The sequence below is a fragment of the Arvicanthis niloticus genome, chromosome 9, assembly GCF_011762505.2.
Source record: "Arvicanthis niloticus isolate mArvNil1 chromosome 9, mArvNil1.pat.X, whole genome shotgun sequence".
NCBI lineage: Eukaryota > Metazoa > Chordata > Mammalia > Rodentia > Muridae > Arvicanthis > Arvicanthis niloticus.
The window spans coordinates 70,197,823-70,217,368 of record NC_047666.1 but is presented as its reverse complement, the minus strand read 5'-3'; the positions used below and the strand labels follow the sequence as shown (position 1 = coordinate 70,217,368).

General features: G+C 38.0%; 1 long non-coding RNA gene across 1 annotated transcript; it reads right to left on the bottom strand.

Annotated features, from left to right (window-relative positions):
• Positions 1–435: 435 nt before the first annotated feature.
• On the bottom strand, positions 436–18,122 carry LOC143443426 (uncharacterized). The gene is made up of 2 exons (XR_013112383.1): positions 17,913–18,122; positions 436–976 (listed from the first exon to the last, which is right to left on the bottom strand). It is a non-coding gene; the product is annotated as an uncharacterized LOC143443426 (long non-coding RNA).
• Positions 18,123–19,546: the final 1,424 nt, after the last annotated feature.

Sequence of the window (19,546 nt, the reverse complement as noted above, 5' to 3'; positions counted from 1 at the left end):
TGAATTTCCCATTCTTTTTTCTCATCCTCTGGTCTTTTCTCTGTCACCCCCCCATACATGATCCTGCCCCCATATCCTTTCCCTTCTCCTTCACATATCTATTCCTCCCTCTGTCTCCTGTGATTATTTTTTTCCCCTGTTCTAAGTGGGAATGAAGAATCCAAGTTAAGCCTTCCTTTTTTTGTAAACGTCATGTAGTCCGTGAGTTGTATGATGGATATTCTATACTTTTTGGTGAATATCCCCTTATCCATGAGTACATACTATGTATGTCGTTTGATTCTGCCTTACCTCACCCAGGATGGAATTTTCTAGTTCTATCCATTTGCCTGTAAATTTATGATGTCCTTTTTTTAATAGATGAAAAGTGTTTTGTGTAAATAAAGTATATTTTATATATCCATTCTTCTAGTGAGGTATGTTTTTGATTGGGAGTTGTTTACAGCTTCTGCCTATCACTAATAAGGCTTCTGTGAAATGAATATGAATCCTTGTGGTATAGTGAAATATAATTTGGGTACATGGCCAGGAGTTGGATAGCTGTGTCTTCAATATAAAGAGAAATTCCAATATTTTCCAAAGTGATTGTACCAGTTTGTAGTACTACGAGTTAAAAAGGATTCCTCTTTCTCTACATCCTTGCCAGTATGTGCTGTCACTTCTGTTTTTGATGTTAGACATTCTGATTGGTTTAAAGTTGAATCTCCATGTAGTTTTGTTTTGCTTTTTCTTGATGTCTAAGGATGTTGAACATTTCATTAAGTGTTTCTCATTCATTTAGGATTCCTCTGTCAAGAATTCTCTTTTTGGCTTTGTACTGCATTTTTAAAAGAAAATAATTTGGTGTTTTGTAGACTAACTTCTTGAGTTCTTTATATATTTTCAATATTAGCTATCAGTCAGATGTAGGATTAATGAAGAACTTTTCCCAACTGAAGGCACAGCAACCTCCTCAGAATACATTTCCAAATTTAACCTGTATAGAAGAAATGCAGACAAGGTGGATGAAGCAGAGACTCAGAGAATAGCTGACCAATATGCAGCCCAACTAGAACCCCAACCAATTGGCAAGCAACAGTTCCTAACATTATTAATGATACTCTGTTATGCTTGTGGACAGAGATGTGTTGTCTTTTGAAAGTCTGCATCCAAGAACTGACCCAGACAAAAATAAACATTCTCAGTCAAACAGTGAATGGAACTTGGGGACTATTAAATAAGACATGGAAGGATTATGGGCTCTTAAGGGGTAGGAACTCCATAGGAAGAATAATAGTTTCAACTAACATGGACCCTTGGGTCTATCAGAGTCTATTGCATCAATCAAAGAACATACAGGGACTTGATCTAGGTCTCCCCCTGACATAATTAACAGATCTACAGCTTGTTCTTTAATTGGAACATGTTTTCCAAAAGCTTACCTGCACATGAGATATATTCTTCTATTTGGGCTCCTTTGTATGGCCTCAATGAGATAGGAAGAACTGAACTTTGCAATGACTTGAACTGCCGGGGTAGAGGACAAGCATGGAGGCCTTCACTCACCAGAGGATAAGAGAAGGGGTTGTCATATGAAGAGGATTGTGGGAGGAGGTGACCAGGAGGGGGGCAGTGACTAGGTTATAAAGTGAATAAGTAAAAAGTAAATAAGTAAATTAAAAAGAAAGAGATATGATTTTTCAAGTCTCTATCTAGAACTCTTTCTAGTTTAAGAAAATCTGGGAAGATAAAAACATAATTCAGTTGCAAAACCTAAGCAATTCTCAATTTCCTGCTATTTACCAGCATGTTTTCTATGTGTCTAGCACCAGTTTGCAATTTCTGTTTCATTGTCTTGCATAAAAATAAGTATAGAAGGAGCTAAGATGGGAGGAGTAAGGAAAGGACAAGGAGGAATAAGGAGAGGAAGAGGAGAAAGAAGAGAAGCTAGGGGAGAGAGACCAGAGAGAGGGAAATGTAGGAGTGGACATGCACCAGTCTCTAGCAGTCAAAGGTAGTTGGTATACCTAGGTTGGGTATTGGGTTATACCTCTAATTGTATGAGCATATTGGTATTGACCATTACCAAACATATAAAGCCTTTGATTAATCATTATGCATTAGAGTCTCATTTTTTTTACCAGGCCCACATGGATGCAGGATGGTCTGGGCAATGCCAGGCTTATAGAGACAATGTGGAAGATTGGCAGAGCCATCTCACATGCTGGCTTCTCATGGATGGCAGGGCTTATGACTCTGATCACCTGAGTGGGTAGCCAAGAGGAACAGAGAAGGTATCATTACCTCTGCACCTGGTCGCAGGCCTAGGCTAGTCATGAACATGGCAGCTGATTAAGAAAAGCCATATTGAATGCAGTCATTTATAATATCAATGGACTCAATTCTCCAATAAAAAATAATAAACTATCAGACTGGATATATAAACACAACCCAGAATTTTGCTGCATTCAGGAAATGCACCTCTGTGACAAAGACAAACACTACCTCAGAGTAAAAGGATGGAAAACAATCTTCCAAGCAAATGGTCCCAAGAAACAAGCTGTAGTAGCAATTCTTATATCAAATAAAATTGATTTTCAACCAAAAGTAATCAAAAATGATAAGAAAAACACTTCATATTCATCAAAAGAAAAATGAACCAAGATGAACTCTCAATTCTGAACATCTATGCCCCAAATGCAAGGGCTCCCACATACATAGAAGAAATTTTACTAAAGCTTAAAGCATACATTGCACCTCACATGATAAAAGTGGGAGATTTCAATACCCCACTCTCAGCAATGGACAGATCATGGAAACAAAAACTAAACCAAAAACAATGAAACTAACAGAAGTTATGAACCAAATGGATTTAACTGATATCTATAGAACATTTCATCCTAAAACAAAAGAATATACCTTTTTCTCAGCACTTCATGGTACCTTCTCCAAAATAGACCATATAATTGGTCACAAAACAGGCCTCAACAGATACAAAAAGATTGAAATAATCCCTTGTACCTATCAAACCACCATGGACTAAGGCTGGTCTTTAATAATGACAAAAACAGTGGAAAGCCCACATACAAGTGGAAATTGAACAATGCTCTATTCAATGATGACTTGATCAAGGAAGAAGTAAAGAAAGAAATTAAGGACATTTTAGAATTTGATGACAATGAGGGCACTACATACCAAAACTTGTGGAACTCCATGAAAGCAGTATTAAGAGGAAAACTCATAGCTCTAAGTGCCTATAAAAATAAAATGGAAAGAGCATACACTAACAACTTGACAGCACACCTGAAAGATCTAGAACGAAAAGGAGCTAATATATCCAAGAATAGTAGACATCAGGAAATAATCAAACTCAGGGCTAAAATCAACCAAGTAGAAACAGAAAGAACTATACAAAATATCAACAAAACAAGGAACTGGTTCTTTCAGAAAATCAACAAGATAGAAAAACCATTAGCCAGACTAACCAAAGGGCACAGAGACAGTGATCAAATTAATAAAATCAGAACTGAAAAGAAAGACAAAACAACAGAAACTGAGAAGATTTAAAAATTTGTCACATCCTACTACAAAGGCCTATACTCAACAAAATTGGAAAATCTGGATGAAATTGACAATTTTCTATACAGATACCAAGTATCAAAATTAAATCAGGAGAAGATAAACCATCTAAACAGTCCTAGTACCCCCCAAAAATAGAAGCAGTCATTAAAAGTCTCCCCACCAAAAAAGTCTGGGGTCAGATGGTTTTAGTGCAGAATTCTATCAGACCTTCCAGGAAGACCTAATACCCATTCTCTTCAAATAATTCCACAAAATAGAAACAGAAGGAACAATACCCAATTCGTTCTATGAAGCTACAATTATACTCATACCTAAACCTCACAAAGACACTACAAAGAAAGAGAACTTCAGACCAATCTCTCTTATGAATATTGATGCAAATATATTCAATAAAATTCTCACAAACCGAATCCCAGAACACATCATAGCAATCATTTATCTTGATCAAGTAGGCTTTAGCCCAGGAATGCAGAGATGGTACAATATTCGGAAATCTATCAATGTAATCCACTGCATAAATAAACTCAAAGAAAAAAAAAAACATGATTATCTCACTAGATGCCGAGAAAACATTTGACAAAATACAACATCCATTCATGGTAAAAGTCGTGGAAAGATTAGGAATTAAAGGTCCATACCTAAACATAGTAAAAGCAATATACAGCAAACCAGTACCCAACATGTACCAAACTAAATGGAGAGAAACTGGAAGCAATCCCACTGAGATCAGGAACTAGACAAGGCTGCCCACTCTCACCCTACCTATTCAATATAGTACTGGAAGTCCTAGCCAGAGCAAGTAGACAACAAAAGGAAGTCAAAGGGATACAAATTGGAAAGGAAGCAATTAAAATTTCACAATTGGCAGATGATATGATAGTATACTTCAGTGACCCTAAAACTTCCACAAGAAAACTCCTAAACCTGATAAACAACTTCAGTAAAGTGGCTGGATATAAAATCAACTCAAACAAATCAGTAGCCTTCCTCTATTCATAGGGTAAACAGGCTGAGAAAGAAATTAGGGAAATGACATCCATCACAATAGTCATAAATAACATAAAATACCTTGGACCTTGGAGTGAATCTAACCAAGCAAGTAAAAGATCTGTATGACAAGAACTTCAAGTCTCTGAAGAAAGAAATAGAAAAAGATCTCAGAATATGGAAAGGCCTCCCATGCTCCTGAATTGATAGGATTAATTCAGTAAAAATGGCCATCTTGCCAAAAGCAATCTACAGATTCAATGCAATCCCCATCAAAATTACAAATCAGTTCTTCATAGAGATAGAAAGAGCAATTTGCAAATTCATTTGGAATAATAAAAAACCCAAGATAGCAAGAACTATTCTCAACAATAAAAGAACATCTGGGGGAATCATCTTGTTGACCTCAAACAGTACTACAGAGCAATAGTGATAAAAACTGTATGGCACTGGTACAGAGACAGGCAGGAAGATCAATGGAATAGAATTGAAGATCCAGAAATGAACCCACACACCTATGATCACTTGATCTTTGACAAAGGAGCTAAAACCATCCAATGGAAAAAGGACAGCATTTTCAGCAAATGGTGCTGGTTCAACTGGAGATCAGCATGCAGAAGGATGCAAATCAATCCATTCATATCTCCTTATACAAAGCTCAAGTCCAAGAGGATAAAGAACCTTCACATAAAACCAGATATACTGAAACTAATAGAAGAGAAGGTGGGGAAGACCCTCGAATACCTAGGCACAGGGGAAAAGTTCCTGAACAGAACACCAATGGCTTATGCTCTAAGATCAAGAATTGACAAATGGGACCTCATAAAATTGCAAAGCTCCTATAAGGCAAAGGACATTGTCAATAAGACAAAATGGCAACTAACAAATTGGGAAAAGATCATTACCAATCCTACATCTGATAGAGGGCTAATATCCAATATATACAAAGAACTCAAGAAATTAGACACCAGACAACCAAATAACCCTATTAGAAAATGGAGTACAGAGCTAAACAAAGAATTTTCAACTGAGAAAACTAGAATAGCCAAGAAGCACCTTAAGAAATGCATAACATCTTTAGTTATCAGGGAAATGCAAATCAAAACAACCCTGAGATACCACCTCACATCAGTAAAAATGGCTATGATCAAAAACTCAGGTGATAGTAGATGCTGGCAAGGATGTGGAGAAAGAACACTCCTCCATTGTTGGTGGGATTGCAAGCTGGTACAACCACTCTGGAAATCAGTCTGGCTGTTCCTCAGAAAATTGGACATAGCATTACCTAGGATCCAGCTATCCCACTCCTGGGCATATACCCAGAAGATGCTCCAACATATAATAAGGACATATGCTCCACTATGTTCATAGCAGCCTTATTTATAATAGCCAGAAGCTGGAAAGAACCCATATGTCCTTCAACCAAGGAATGGATACAAAAAAATGTGGTACATTTACACAATGGAGTATTATTCAACTATTAAAAATAATGAATTCGAGAAATTATTAGGTAAATGGATAGAACTAGAAATTATCATCCTTAGTGAGCTAACCCAGTCACAAAAACCACAAGTGGTATTTACATACTGATAAGCAGTTTTTAGACCAAAAGCTTGGAATAGCCAAGACTCAACTCACAGACCACATGAAGCTCATGAAGAAGAAAGACCAAGTGTGGATACCTCAGTCCTACTTAGAAGGAGTAACAAAAATACTCAAGGGAGCAAATATAGAAACAAAATGTGGGACAGAAACCAAAGGAGGGGCCATCTGGAGACCATTCCACATGGGTATCCATTCCATGTACAGTTACAAATGGTAGACTCTGATGTGGATGGCAGGAAGTGCATGCTGACAAGAGCCTGATATAGCTGTCTGCAAGAGGCTGACACATTCAGAGGCCAATGCTCACAGCTAACCACTGATCTTATCAATGGTTTCCCATGGAGAAGTTAGAGAAAGACTAAAGGAAAAGAAAGGGTTTGTGGCCCCATAAGGAGAGCAACAATACCAACCAACCAGAGCTCCCCAGGGTCCAAACCACCAGCCTGGGAGAACATAGGAAGGGACCCATGACTCCATCTGTACATCAAGGGGAGGATGGCCTTGTTAGACATAGGTGGGAGAGGAGTTTCTTGGTCCCATGAGTGATGAACCCCAAGTGTGGGGGAATTCGAGGGTGGGGAGGTGGGAGTGGGGGTTAGGTGGGGGCACATTCTCATAGAAGCATGAGGAAGAGGGGTGGGATAGGAGGTTCCTGTGTGGTAAAGGGATAAAATCTGAAATATAAATATAATATCCAATAAAATAAATTAAAAAAAATTAAATCAAACTTCAAAAAAAAAATCCAGATTGAATGCAGCCATTTATAAATTTCTCAAACAACAATAAGTGTGTAATACTTTCTTAATATTAACTAAAATATAGCTTAAAAGTCAATATTTAATTATCCAATTATTTCATAAATACTAAAGATATTATTTCAATCTTAGATTTATTGTTATGGATCTAAATCAATTACAATTAGACAACATTTCTTAATTGCTGAAGCCTTTAATTTTTCTCTCTTTACTTGTAATTAATGTATTTATAGAGATCAAAATCCTTCATCGTGAGTTCTGAAGAATTTCCTACACTTTGGTTATTGCTTATGTTGTCTTTTATTGATTGTTACAGATGATTTGCCTTTGACAGGAAACAGATATGATAGGTTGATATACTTTCAATTAATTTTAAAGTTATTTTGTTTACATTTTGATATTATATTTCTCCACCTCTTCTCCTCTCAGTCCCTACCTCTCATCTCTCCTCCATCTATCCTTCCACCTTATCTTTTTTACCAAGAAAGGGATGGGGTCCCATTGATATCAATCAAGTTTTACATCTTAAGCCTCAGTAAGACTGAATACATCTTCTCATGTTCAAGCTAAATGAGACAGTCCAGTTAGATGAATGAATCCAAAAGCAGGCCACACAGTCAGAGACAGGCCCTGCTCCTGCTTTTAGAAGTCCCACATGAAAACCAAGCTATACAACTGTTACATATGAACAGAAGACAGAGGTCTGTTCTATGTATGTCTCTACTAGGATGTCCAGGCTCTGTCTCTTTCCATGGGTCCAGTATAGGTGATTCTGTAGAATTTCATGTATCCATAAGACTTCCTTTTCTTTAAATTCTTCCTCTTCTTCTTCCATAGGCTTTCACAAGTTCCACCTAATATTTGCGGGTTCCTGAGCATGTTTTTTTTGTTGTTGTTGTTGTTGTTGTTTTGTTTTGTTTTTTTTTATCAATTATAGTGTAAAGCTTCTCTTATGACGGGCTAGACTCCTGTCTGCAAGTATAACAGATTATCATTATTAGTGTAAGGGTTGAGCTCCCACTCATGGAATGGGTTTCAAGCTTGTCCAGTCATTATTTGGCCATTGCCTCAATTTCTGCTCCACCTTTGTGCCTGTACATCTTGTAGGCATGGCAATTATGGGTCAAGGTTTTGGTAGCTGGCGTGGTGTCACAGTCCTTCCATTGGAAGTCTTGCCTGGTGGTAGGAGAAGCCTGTTTCAAGTTCCATATTCTCCATTGCAAGGAATCATAGCCAGGGTTACCCTCATATCTTCCTGGGAGTTACCTACAGAATGGGAAATGGTCTTCAACTCCACACCCAACAGAGGATTAAAATCTGACATGTATAATGAACTGAAGAAAGTAGAGACAAACAAACCAGTTGAAAATGGGATAGACATCTAAACAAAAATTCTTGACAAAGGAATATCTACTGGCTGAGAACCTTTTAAATAAATAAAATAAATTGTCCCCATCCTTAGTCATCAGTAAAAAATGAATAAAAACCAAGTTTCAGATTCCCTCTTATACCTGTCAGAATGACTAAGATCAAAACTCAGGTGACATCTCATTTTGGAAAGAATGTGGAGCAAGGAAACCACTCATTTACTGTTGGTGGGAATCTAAACTTGTGCAATGAATTGGGAATTTTGCTACCTCATGACCTATCTGTACCATTCCTGGGCCTAACAAACAGATACTTGACTATACCACATGGACTGTTAATCATTTATGTCAATAGCAACTTCATTTATAAGATCCTGAAATTGAAATAACCCAGACTGAAAATGGATAAGGAAAATGTTTAAATTTATGCAATGTTATTTTACTAAACTATTAAAAAGTATAATGTCAACTTTTCTGATTATATATTACTGAGCAAAGTGAGAGCACTGTGATTCAGCGAGGGAAGAAAGGAAATCTTCCAGAGCTCTTCTCTTCTCAGACACTGATGCACATAGCTCTGAAATGCAACATCCACATTTTAATATGTACTGGATTTCTGCATACAGTCCTGCCAAGAATCAGTTCTTCATATTGAATATAGGATTGTTCTGCAAGTTTTCTCTTTTGTGGACTTGTTTTTGAATTTTTGTATTTTTGTTAGTAAGGGACAATGCTAACCTCTTGAAAACCCAGTACTACAGGTAAAGATGGCCTCAGCATAATGGTGTGTAGCCATTCTCAGGCAGGGCCTTCTGCAGACAGCAGAGATTCAGATATTAGGAATAGTAATTTAAACTAGAATTTAAAAGAGCCTGTGCCATTATTTCAGTGTTTGAGAATTTCACTCTGAAATTTGATGCTGAACATAATAAAGGAGAAAATCCTGGTTGTACTAACACAATGCATTGTAGTATTTCAGCATTATGAATTATTTGTTATCATTTCTGAAGCTCCAATAACCTGCCATAGCATAATTTGGAGTCAGTAAAACAAGAGGACATTTTACCCCAACTATGCAAATAAACAGAAGAACCAAGGCAATCAGCTCCTGAGAACACTTCCAGACCTTATCAGGATGGGAGTCCCTCTCTCTCTTTCACATATATATACTCTCTCTCTCTCTTTCTTCCTCATTTTCTCCCAGCTTTCTTCCCTCTCTTCATCCCTGCATTACTCCTACTCTACCTTTGTAAATTTGGGTAAGAAAAGAATGTTTCTTCCAAAGAGAAGCATTTTCAGAAATGAATGCCTCTTTACATACAAAACTGTAACACTGCTACAAAACATGTTTCATTTGTTTTTTCATTTCCAGTTTCTTATTTTGACGACTACTTTTTTTGGTATTGGTTGGAGTAATTTATTTTCACCATGAAGATTACATTTTCTATGACCTTTGCATCTATATCTTTCACTATAAATTCTTGTTGCCTGCCATATATGACAGATATCATCCTGTCCGTAAACATGTTTAAGGCTTGTTTTGTTCAACAGTGAAATGATAATAAACACACCAAGATGAAGACAAGATTAAATGCTTTTTTTTTTTTTTTTTGAGGGCTGACATTTTATTAAGAATGTTGGTTCTAACCGATTTTCTTTTTTCCCCCTCTTTTATTGGATATAATATTTACATTTCAAATTTTATCCCCTTACCACATTTTTCCCACCACCCAGGAACCCCGTATCTCATCCCCCCTCCTCCTGCTTCTATGAGGGTGTTTACCCACCTACCTCTCAATCCCCCTCCCCACCCTCAGATTCCCCCCCCACACACACACACACAGTGTTCAGCCTTCATGGGACCAAGGATCTCCTCACCCACCTATGCCCAACAAGGCCATCCTCCCCTACATATACAGCTGGAGTCATGTGTCTCTCTATATGTGCTCCTAGGCTGGTGGTTTAGACCCTGGGGGGCTCTGGCTGGTTGGTATTGTTGCTCTCCTCATGGGGCCACCAACCCTTTCAGCTCTTTCAGTCTTCTCTTTAACTTCTCCATTGGAAACCCTTGATCTGATTAATGGTTAGCTGTGAGTATCTGCCTCTGGGTATGTCAGACTCTTGGGGCCCTCTAAGGAGACAGCTTTATCAGGCTGCTGTCAGCATGCACATTCTGTCATCCATATCAGCGTCTATTTTTGCTGACTGCACCTGGGATGAATACCCATGTGGAATGGTCTCCATACAACCTCTCCTTCGGTTTCTGTCCCACACTTTGTCTCCATATTTGCTCCCTTGGGTATTTTGTTACTCCTTCTAAGTAAGACCTAGGCATCCACACTTGTTCTTTCTTCTTCATGAGCTTCATGTGGTCTGTTAGTTGAATCTTTGTTGTTTCAAACTTTTGGGCTAATCTCCACTTATCAGTGAGTAAATAACATGTGTGTTCTTTTGTGATTGGGTTACCTCACTCAGGATGATATTTTCTACTTCCATCCATTTACCTAAGAATTTCTCAAATTCATTATTTTTAATAGCTGAGTAACATTCCATTGTGTAAATGTACCACATTTTTTGTATCCATTCCTCTGTTGAAGGGCATCTGGGTTCTTTCCACCTTCTGGCTATTATAAATAAGGCTGCTATGAACATAGTGGACCATATGTCTTTATTATTTGTTGGGGCATTTTCTGGGTATATGCCTAGGTGTGGTATAGCTGGGTCCTCAAGTAGTGCTATGTCCAATTTTCTGAGGAAGCGCCAGACTGACCTCCAGAGTGGTTGTACCAGCTTGCAAACCCACCAACAATGAAGGAGTGTTCCTCCTTCTTCACATCCTCACCAGCATTTACTATCACCTGAGTTTTTGATCTTAGCCATTCTGACTGGTTTGAGGTGGTATCTCAGTGTTGTTTTGATTTGCATTTCCCTGATGACTAAGGATGTTGAGCATTTCTTGAGGTGCTTCTCCACCATTCGAGTTTCCTCAGTTGAGAATTCTTTGTTTAGCTCTGTACCTCATTTTTAATGGGGTTATTTTGTTGTTTGGCGTCTAATTTCTTGAGTTCTTTGTATATATTTGATATTAGCCCTCTATCAGATGTAGGATTGGTAATGATCTTTTCCCAATCTGTTGGTTGCCGTTTTGTCTTGTTGACAGTGTCCTTTGCCTTACAGAAGCTTTGCAATTTGATGAGGTCCCATTTGTCGATTCTTGATCTTAGAGCATAAGCCATTGGTGTTCTGTTCAGGAACTTTTCCCCTGTGCCTAGGTATTTGAGGGTCTTCCCCACCTCCGCTTCTATTAGTTTCAGTGTATCTGGCTTTATGTGAAGGTCCTTTATCCACTTGGAGTTGAGCTTTGTACAAGGGGATAAGAATGGATTAATTTGCATCCTTCTGCATGTTGACCTCCAGTTGAGCCAGCACCACTTGTTGAAAATGCTGTCCTTTTTCCACTGGATGGATTTAACTTCCTTGTAAAAGATGAAGTGGCCGTAGGTGTGCGGGTTCATTTCTGGGTCTTCAATTCTATTCCATTGATCATCCTGTCTGTCTCTGTACCAATACCATGCAGTTTTTATCACTACTGCTCTGTAGTACACTTTGAGGTCCGGAATGGTGATTCCCCAGAAGTTCTTTTATTGTTGAGAATAGTTCTTGCTATCCTAGGTTTTTTGTTATTCCAAATGAATTTGTAAATTGCTCTTTCTATCTCTATGAAGAATTGATTTGGAATTTTGATGGGTATTGCATTGAATCTGTAGATTGCTTTTGGCAGGATAGCCATTTTTACTAAGTTAATCCTGCCAATCCAGGAACATGGGAGATCTTTCCATCTTCTGAGATCTTCTTCAATTTCTTTCTTCAGAGACTTGAAGTTCTTGTCATACAGATCTTTCACTTGCTTGGTTAGATTCACTCCAAGATATTTTATTTTATTTGTGGCTAATGTGAAGGGTGTCATTTCCCTAATTTCTTTCTCAGCCTGTTTATCCTTTGAATAGAGGAAGGCTCCTGATTTGTTTGAGTTGATTTTATATTCAGCCACATTGCTAAAGTTGTTTATCAGGTTTAGGAGTTCTCTGCTGGAAGTTTAAGGGTCACTTAAGTATACTATCATATCATCTGCAAATAGTGAAATTTTGACTTCTTCCTCCCCTAGCTGTATCCCTTTGACTTCCTTTTGTTGTCTAATTGGTCTAGCTAGGATTTCCAGTACTATATTGAATAGGTAAGGTGAGAGTGGGCAGCCTTGCCTAGTCCATGATCTTAGTGGGATTACTTCAAGTTTCTCTCCATTTAGTTTGATGTTGGCTACTGGCTTGCTGTATATTGCTTTTACTATGTTTAGGTATGGGCCTTGAATTCCTGATCTTTCCAAGACTTTTAACACGAAGGGATGTTGAATTTTGTCAAATGCTTTCTCATCATCTAGTGAGATGGCCATGTGGTTTTTTTCTTTGAGTTTATTTATGTATTGGATTACATTGATGGATTTCCGAATATTGAACCATCCCTGCATTCCTGGGATAAAGCCTACTTGATCTTGATGGATAATTGTTTTGATGTGTTGTTGGATTCAGTTTGCGAGAATTTTATTGAGTATTTTTGCATCAATGTTCATAAGAGAGATTGGTCTGTAGTTCTCTTTCTTTGTTGGGTCTTTCTGTGGTTTAGGTATGAGCATACTGGTAGCTTCATAGAATGAATTGGGTAGTGTTCCTTCTCTTTCTATTCGATGGGATAGCTTGAAGAGGATTGGTATTAGGTCTTCCTTGAATGTCTGAAAGTATTCTGCACTGAAACCATCTGGCCCCGGACTTTTTTTGGTGGGAAGATTTTTTTAATGACTGTGTCTATTTCTTTAGAAGTTATGTGACTGTTTAGATGGCTTATCTCCTCCTCGTTTAACTTTGGTACCTGGTATCTGTCTAGAAAATTGTCCATTTCATCCAGATTTTCCAATTTTGTTGAGTATAGGCCTTTGTAGTAGGATCTGATGATTTTTTTAATTTCCTCTGTTTCTGTTGTTATGTCTCCCTTTTCAGTTCTGATTTTATTAATTTGAATGCTGTCTCTGCGCCCTTTGGTTAGTCTGGCTAAGGGTTTGTCTATCTTGTTGATTTTCTCAAAGAACCAGCTCCTGGTTTTGTTGATATTTTGTATAGTTCTTTTTGTTTCAACTTGGTTGATTTCAGCACTGAGTTTGATTATTTCCTGCCGTCTACTCCTCTTGGGTATACTAGCTTCTTTTTGTTCTAATGCTTTCAGGTTTGCTGTCAAGTTGTTAATGTATGCTCTTTAGAATTTCTTTTTGTGAGCACTTAGAGCTATGATTTTTCCTCTTAGTACTGCTTTCAATGAGTCTCACAAGTTTTGATATGATGTGTCCTCATTTTCATTTAAATCTAAAAAGTCTTTAATTTCTTTCTTTATTTCTTCCTTGACCAAGTTATCATTGAGTAGAGCATTGTTCAGTTTCCAAGTGTATGTGGGCTTTCTGTTGTTTTTGTCCATGTCAAAGCAAGTCTTAGTCAATAGTGGTCTGATAAGGTACTAGGGATTATTTCAATCTTTTTGTATCTGTTGAGGCCTGTTTTGTGACCAATTATATGGTCTATTTTGGAGAAGGTACCATGAGGTGCTGAGAAGAAGGTATATTCTTTTGTTTTAGGATGAAATGTTCTATAGATGTCAGTTAAGTCCAATTGTTTCATAACTTCTGTTAGTTTTATTGTGTCTAAGTTTAGTTTCTGTTTCCATGATCTGTCCATAGCTGAGAGTGGGGTGTTGAAATCTCCCACTATTATTGTGTAGGGTACAATGTATGCTTTAAGCTTTAGTAAAGTGTTGGGCCTAACAAGAGGTCTAATCTCCATTCCACCTTCACCCTTCAGTCATGTACACAGGTAGAGGGCAAGAACAGGCCCTAGAGAGATTTACATACTAATGAGGTACCTGAAGGCCAGAGGTGGAGCTTATTAAACATTCCTCCCCAGCCCCTCCCCTTTTTCCCCTCCCCTTTTTTAACTCAGGTCGATCCTGGGTTTATAGGGGATATGCATCCAGATCCACCCACCATCCGCCATGTGAATAAACCAGTTTTGGAAACCCAAGGGCTTCCTCGTGTGTTGGGGCTGCACCACCATGAGGAACCGTGAGGACCCAGGGAGAGGCTTTTAGTTAATGAGCAGCAGGGCCCAACTTCCAGCTGGAAGAACCCAGAGCATTCCCAGCCGACTACCCACAGCATGGCGGGAAAAACCCTGGGATCCCCAGCCTTTTTTTCCCAACAGTAAAGTTTCTTTTATGTATGTGGGTGCCCTTGCATTTGGGGCATAGATGTTCAGAATTGCAAGTTCCTCTTGGTACATTTTTCCTTTGATGAATATGAAGTGTCCTTCTTTATCTTTTTTGATTACTTCTGGTTGAAAACTGATTTTATTTGATATTAGAATCGCTACTCCAGCTTGTTTCTTGAGACCATTTGCTTGGAAGATTGTTTTCCAACCTTTTACTCTGAGGTAGTGTCTGTCAGAGGTGCATTTCCTGAATGCAGCAAAATGTTGGGTCTTGATTACATATCCAGTCTGATAGTCTATGTCTTTTTACTGGAGAATTGAGTCCATTGATATTAAGAGATATTAAGGAAAAATGAGTGTTGTTTTCTGTTATTTTTGTTATTGGCAGTGGAGATATGTTTGTGTAGCTACCTTCTTTTATGGTTTTTGGAAGATTACTTTCCTGTTTTTTCTAGGTTGTAGTTTCCCTCCTTGTGATGGAGTTTTCCACCAATTATCTTTTGAAGTGCTGGATTTGTGTTGAGATACTGTGTAAATTTGGATTTGTCATGGAATATTTTGGTTTCTCCATCAATAATGATTGACAGTTTTGCTGGGTATAGTAGTCTGGGCTGGCATTTATGTTCTTTTAGGGTCTGTATGATATCGGTCCAGGATCTTCTGGCTTTTATGGTCTCTGGTGAGAAGTCTGGTGTAATTCTTATAGGTCTGCCTTTATATGTTACTTTGCCTTTTTCCCTTACTGCTTTTAGTATTTTCTCTTTGTTTTGTACATTTGATGTTTTGACTATTATATGGCGGGAAGTATTTCTTTTCTGGTCTAAACTATTTGGAGTTCTATAGGCTTCTTGTATATTTATGGACATCTCTTTCTTTAGGTTAGGGAAGTTTTCCTCTATAATTTTGTTGAGGATATTTACTGGTCCTTTTAGTTGGGAGTCTTCCCCCTCATCTATACCTATTATCCTTAGGTTTGGCCTTCTCATTGTATCTTGGATTTCTTGTATATTTTGGGTTAGTAGCTTTTTGTATTTTGCATTTTCTTTGACAGTTGTGTCAATGTTTTCCATGGTATCTTCTGCACATGAGATTCTCTCTTCCATCTCTTGTATTCTGTTGGTAATACTTGTGTCTATGACTCCTGATTGTTTTTTTAAGTTTTCTATCTCCAGGGTATTCTACCTTTGTGATTTCTTTATTGTTTCTACTTCCATTTTTAGATCCTGCATGGTTTTGTTTAATTCCTTCTCCCGTTTGGTTGCATTTTCTTGCAATTCCTTAAGGGATTTTTGTGTTTCCTCTTTAAGGGTTTCTATCTGTTCTTTGAGAGTGTTATTTATGTATTTCTTAAAGTCCTCTATCATCATCATGAGAAGTGATTTTAATTCTGAATCCTGCTTTTCACACATTCACACATCCTGGTGTGATGGCGTGTTCAGGGCTTGCTATGATGGGGGAACTGGGTTCTGATGATGCCATGTAACTTTGGTTTCTGTTGCTTACGTTCTTGTGCCTGCCTTTTGCCATCTGGTTAATTCTAGTGCTACCTGTACTTCTGTCTCTGATTGAAGCCTGCCTTTCCAGTTATCTCGCTTGTGTCTTGTCTTCTAGGGGTCCAGATGTCTCTGTGATTTTTCCAGCTGCACTGATTACAGTGGTACCTCTAGGATGCCTCAGGATATGGTGCCTCCAAGGTGGCAGTCCAGCTAGTTGTCTGCTGTTCTGGGTGCAGTGTCTCCTCTTGGATATCTCAGGATATGTTGTCTGATGCTCTGAGTTCAGTTGTTCCTCTGTGGCTCTGGGTTGAGTGGACCTTCCAGTATGTCTCAGGCAGAATCCGGGGTCCTCACCACAGCAGACCTGGCAGAGGTCTGGTCTAGGCCTCAGATCCGGGAGATGGGCCGAAGGGGGGTGCTAGCTAAAGCTGGCTGTGGGATCTGTGGAGCTTCCAGAATGTCTCTGGCGGGATCCAGGGTGCACACACCAGCAGGCTGGCTGGGGAGAGGTCTGGTCCAGGCCTCAGATCCAGAAGAGGGGCGAGGGGTGGAAGGGGAATGCTAGCCGGCAGGGGCTGGGAGGGGGGGTGTCTGCTGGAATCTGAGCACTCACAGCAGCCAGCTATGGGCTCAGGGCAGTATGTGGGATTTCCTACCTAATCCTGGCTGTGGGATCTGTGGAGCTTCCAGAATGTCTCCGGCAGGATCCGGGGTGCACACACAAGCAGGCAGGCTGGGGAGAGGTCTGGTCCAGGCCTCAGCGATTAAATGCTTTTAAAGTTTCAATTCTATTGGAATCTAGGTAATTATATGCATTTTAAAATCATCATTCAGTCATATCCATAAAAGGTTCGTGAGTATATGTTTACTGGTATTTCCAGCCTGTTTTTCAAGTCTGAGAAAAATAATTCACATTTTCATCAGAAACAGATATTTTTTCTTCTTGAAAAACTGGGTTTATTGATTTTTAAACTGCAAATAGTTGTTACAAAAAGTTTTTTTCTTTTAAATAAATTCAGACAAAGAAAGAGAAATAGAAATCAAAGGTAGTGGACAGGAAGAGCAATAATGATTACATTCATGTTTATGTGTGTGTACCAGTTGTTTATGATAACATTGGAAAACTCCAACCTGGAATCCAGAACCATAAATCTTCAAGCAGAATGTCTTGAGATGGGAACATCTCAAATTCAAAGGATTTTTCTCTTTTTGTTTTCCTTTTTAGAAGCTATACATAAATAGTGGTTTTCCTTTGTAAGATCACAGAACTTATATTCTCAGTCCTACCTGTAAAAGGCCTAAGGAGAAAGAAACTCAATTTGCATTCCAACACAAAGGGGTGAATTTCTAAAATAAATATTCATATCATTTTTTGCAGTTTTTCAATTATATTTTCATGTTTTTTAATTAAATAACCAAAGAAAGTGTAAAATTAAAAATATGTTGTTGAAGAAGAATATCTTTCAAATGTGGACAAAAGGACATGTCACAAACTTTTAAGATTAATATGAAGACCATAATTTAACATATAAAATATATTCTATGGATTTGTCATCCCAATAAATATGAACAAAATTAAGAAAAAGGCATATTTGGCAATAAATATGTTTTGATAAGTTACATAAGCTTTTTTGTAGAGATGTGCAGTGATAAGCAACAGTTTTTGCTCTCCAATATCTGAAAGTTAAATGAAGTTTAAACCCAGGGGAAAAAACATGGTGTGAGAGCTCTAAGGTAGATCTAAGGTATTCTAGAGCAAAATCCATTAAATCTACCTCTACAGGAAATCAATTTACACAGATATTGTATATGGAATGAAAACTATTAACTGCTTACCTCTTACATGTTTTCTTTTGTTTTGTTTTTCTCTTCTCTCATTTGCTGTCATTTTAAAGATGTCACATATGAACTGGTGAACTTTAGGACCAAAATCAAGTCTCTCATAGTCCATCTACTTTCCACTTCCTCTCCACAAAAAAGAAAGAAAAAAGAAAGAAAAAAAATATTAAATCACAAAGTTCCACTTATGTCAAAACCTTTCACCAACTTGTACAACCTTTGTCCCTGGAGACCTACCCAAACACAGGCAATATTACTCAACAGGGGTTCAGGCTGGAAAAGGTCAAATTGTCAAGTAGCTTCTGACTTGAAACCACCTCCCTTCATTTCATAACCCACTTAACCACGCATAACAATGTCCCATCTTTGTCAGTAGAAGCCTTTTATTTCTGGTTTAAGCCTTAAATGCCAAATCATGAAGAAAAAAAGCAGTAACTGTTTATAGAAACAAGTTAGTGCCTTGTAACTTGTAACTTTGCCACTGTGACTACATTACTTCTTCAATGCCAGGGGGCACCCTTGGGTCTCCCACAGCCTCTGCCTGTGGGGGTTGGAGAAGGTGATGACCTGCAACCATCAGCTCCCCCGGCTGGCCACACAAATGCACATTCCTTTCAGTCTCCTGCATACTCCTTATAGTTACTCTTCTTCCTTAGAGAATCCTTGCTGTACTTGGTGGTGTTTTTTTTTTTGGGGGGGGGGGGCGTGGGGGGGAAGGAAACCTATTTTCACATTCAAAACCTTTACCTTGCCAGCCCGAAGCAGACATTTTTATTTGTATTACTTATGTAACTGAGTAAGGCTTAGGGTTAGGGTTAGTGTTAAATCAGGTACAATGTAAACTACAATGAAGTAAATTTTATTAAGCTGAAAAGTACACCTGATGAAATTACATGTAGACACTGGCAGTGATCTTATTTGTTATTTACATTTTTCACTTAAAACTAACTGAACATTCAGACAGCAAAACTATTGTCCATGAATCTACATCTTAAGATTTCTTTTAATCCAAAGAACAATTGTCAAGTTCTGGGAGTTAGAGAACCAGTATGTTCCCAACTACCAACAAATTAGTGGATCAAATTAAGGTTTCATATCTAAGATCATTTGAGGAACACAAAGTTGGCTGGATCACAAACACAGATTCAGAAACACACACACATGAAGAGAAAGAAAGAGAGACAGCATAAGTAAGGGAAGATTGGTATTAGAAAGAATGGAGAAAAGTAGTGTCTACAATGCTCATGAGAAAAGTACAGTGATGTGTATGCGTGAATATATCAAAAGAAATGCATTATATTTTGTATGAATAAAAATACTAAATAAAATTTACAAGAAAAGTAAATATTTTTTCAGGAAAATAGTAAGAAATAGCATCACCAATATATGCTAAATAATCTAGCTTTAAAGAAGTATACATGCAGGAGGACTCAGTTAGTTTCAAGGAAAGAACAATGAAAATTAAGAAAATACTCCCAGTTGGCTGGATAATATAGACATGGAGGAGGGAATGGAGTGTAGGTGTTATCGAACTCCATTATACACATGGATTGACTTCTTGAACAAAAAAAAATTCTATAAGTAAACAATTACATTCAATATTATGAAATTAAAGCAGAACAAAAATGTTT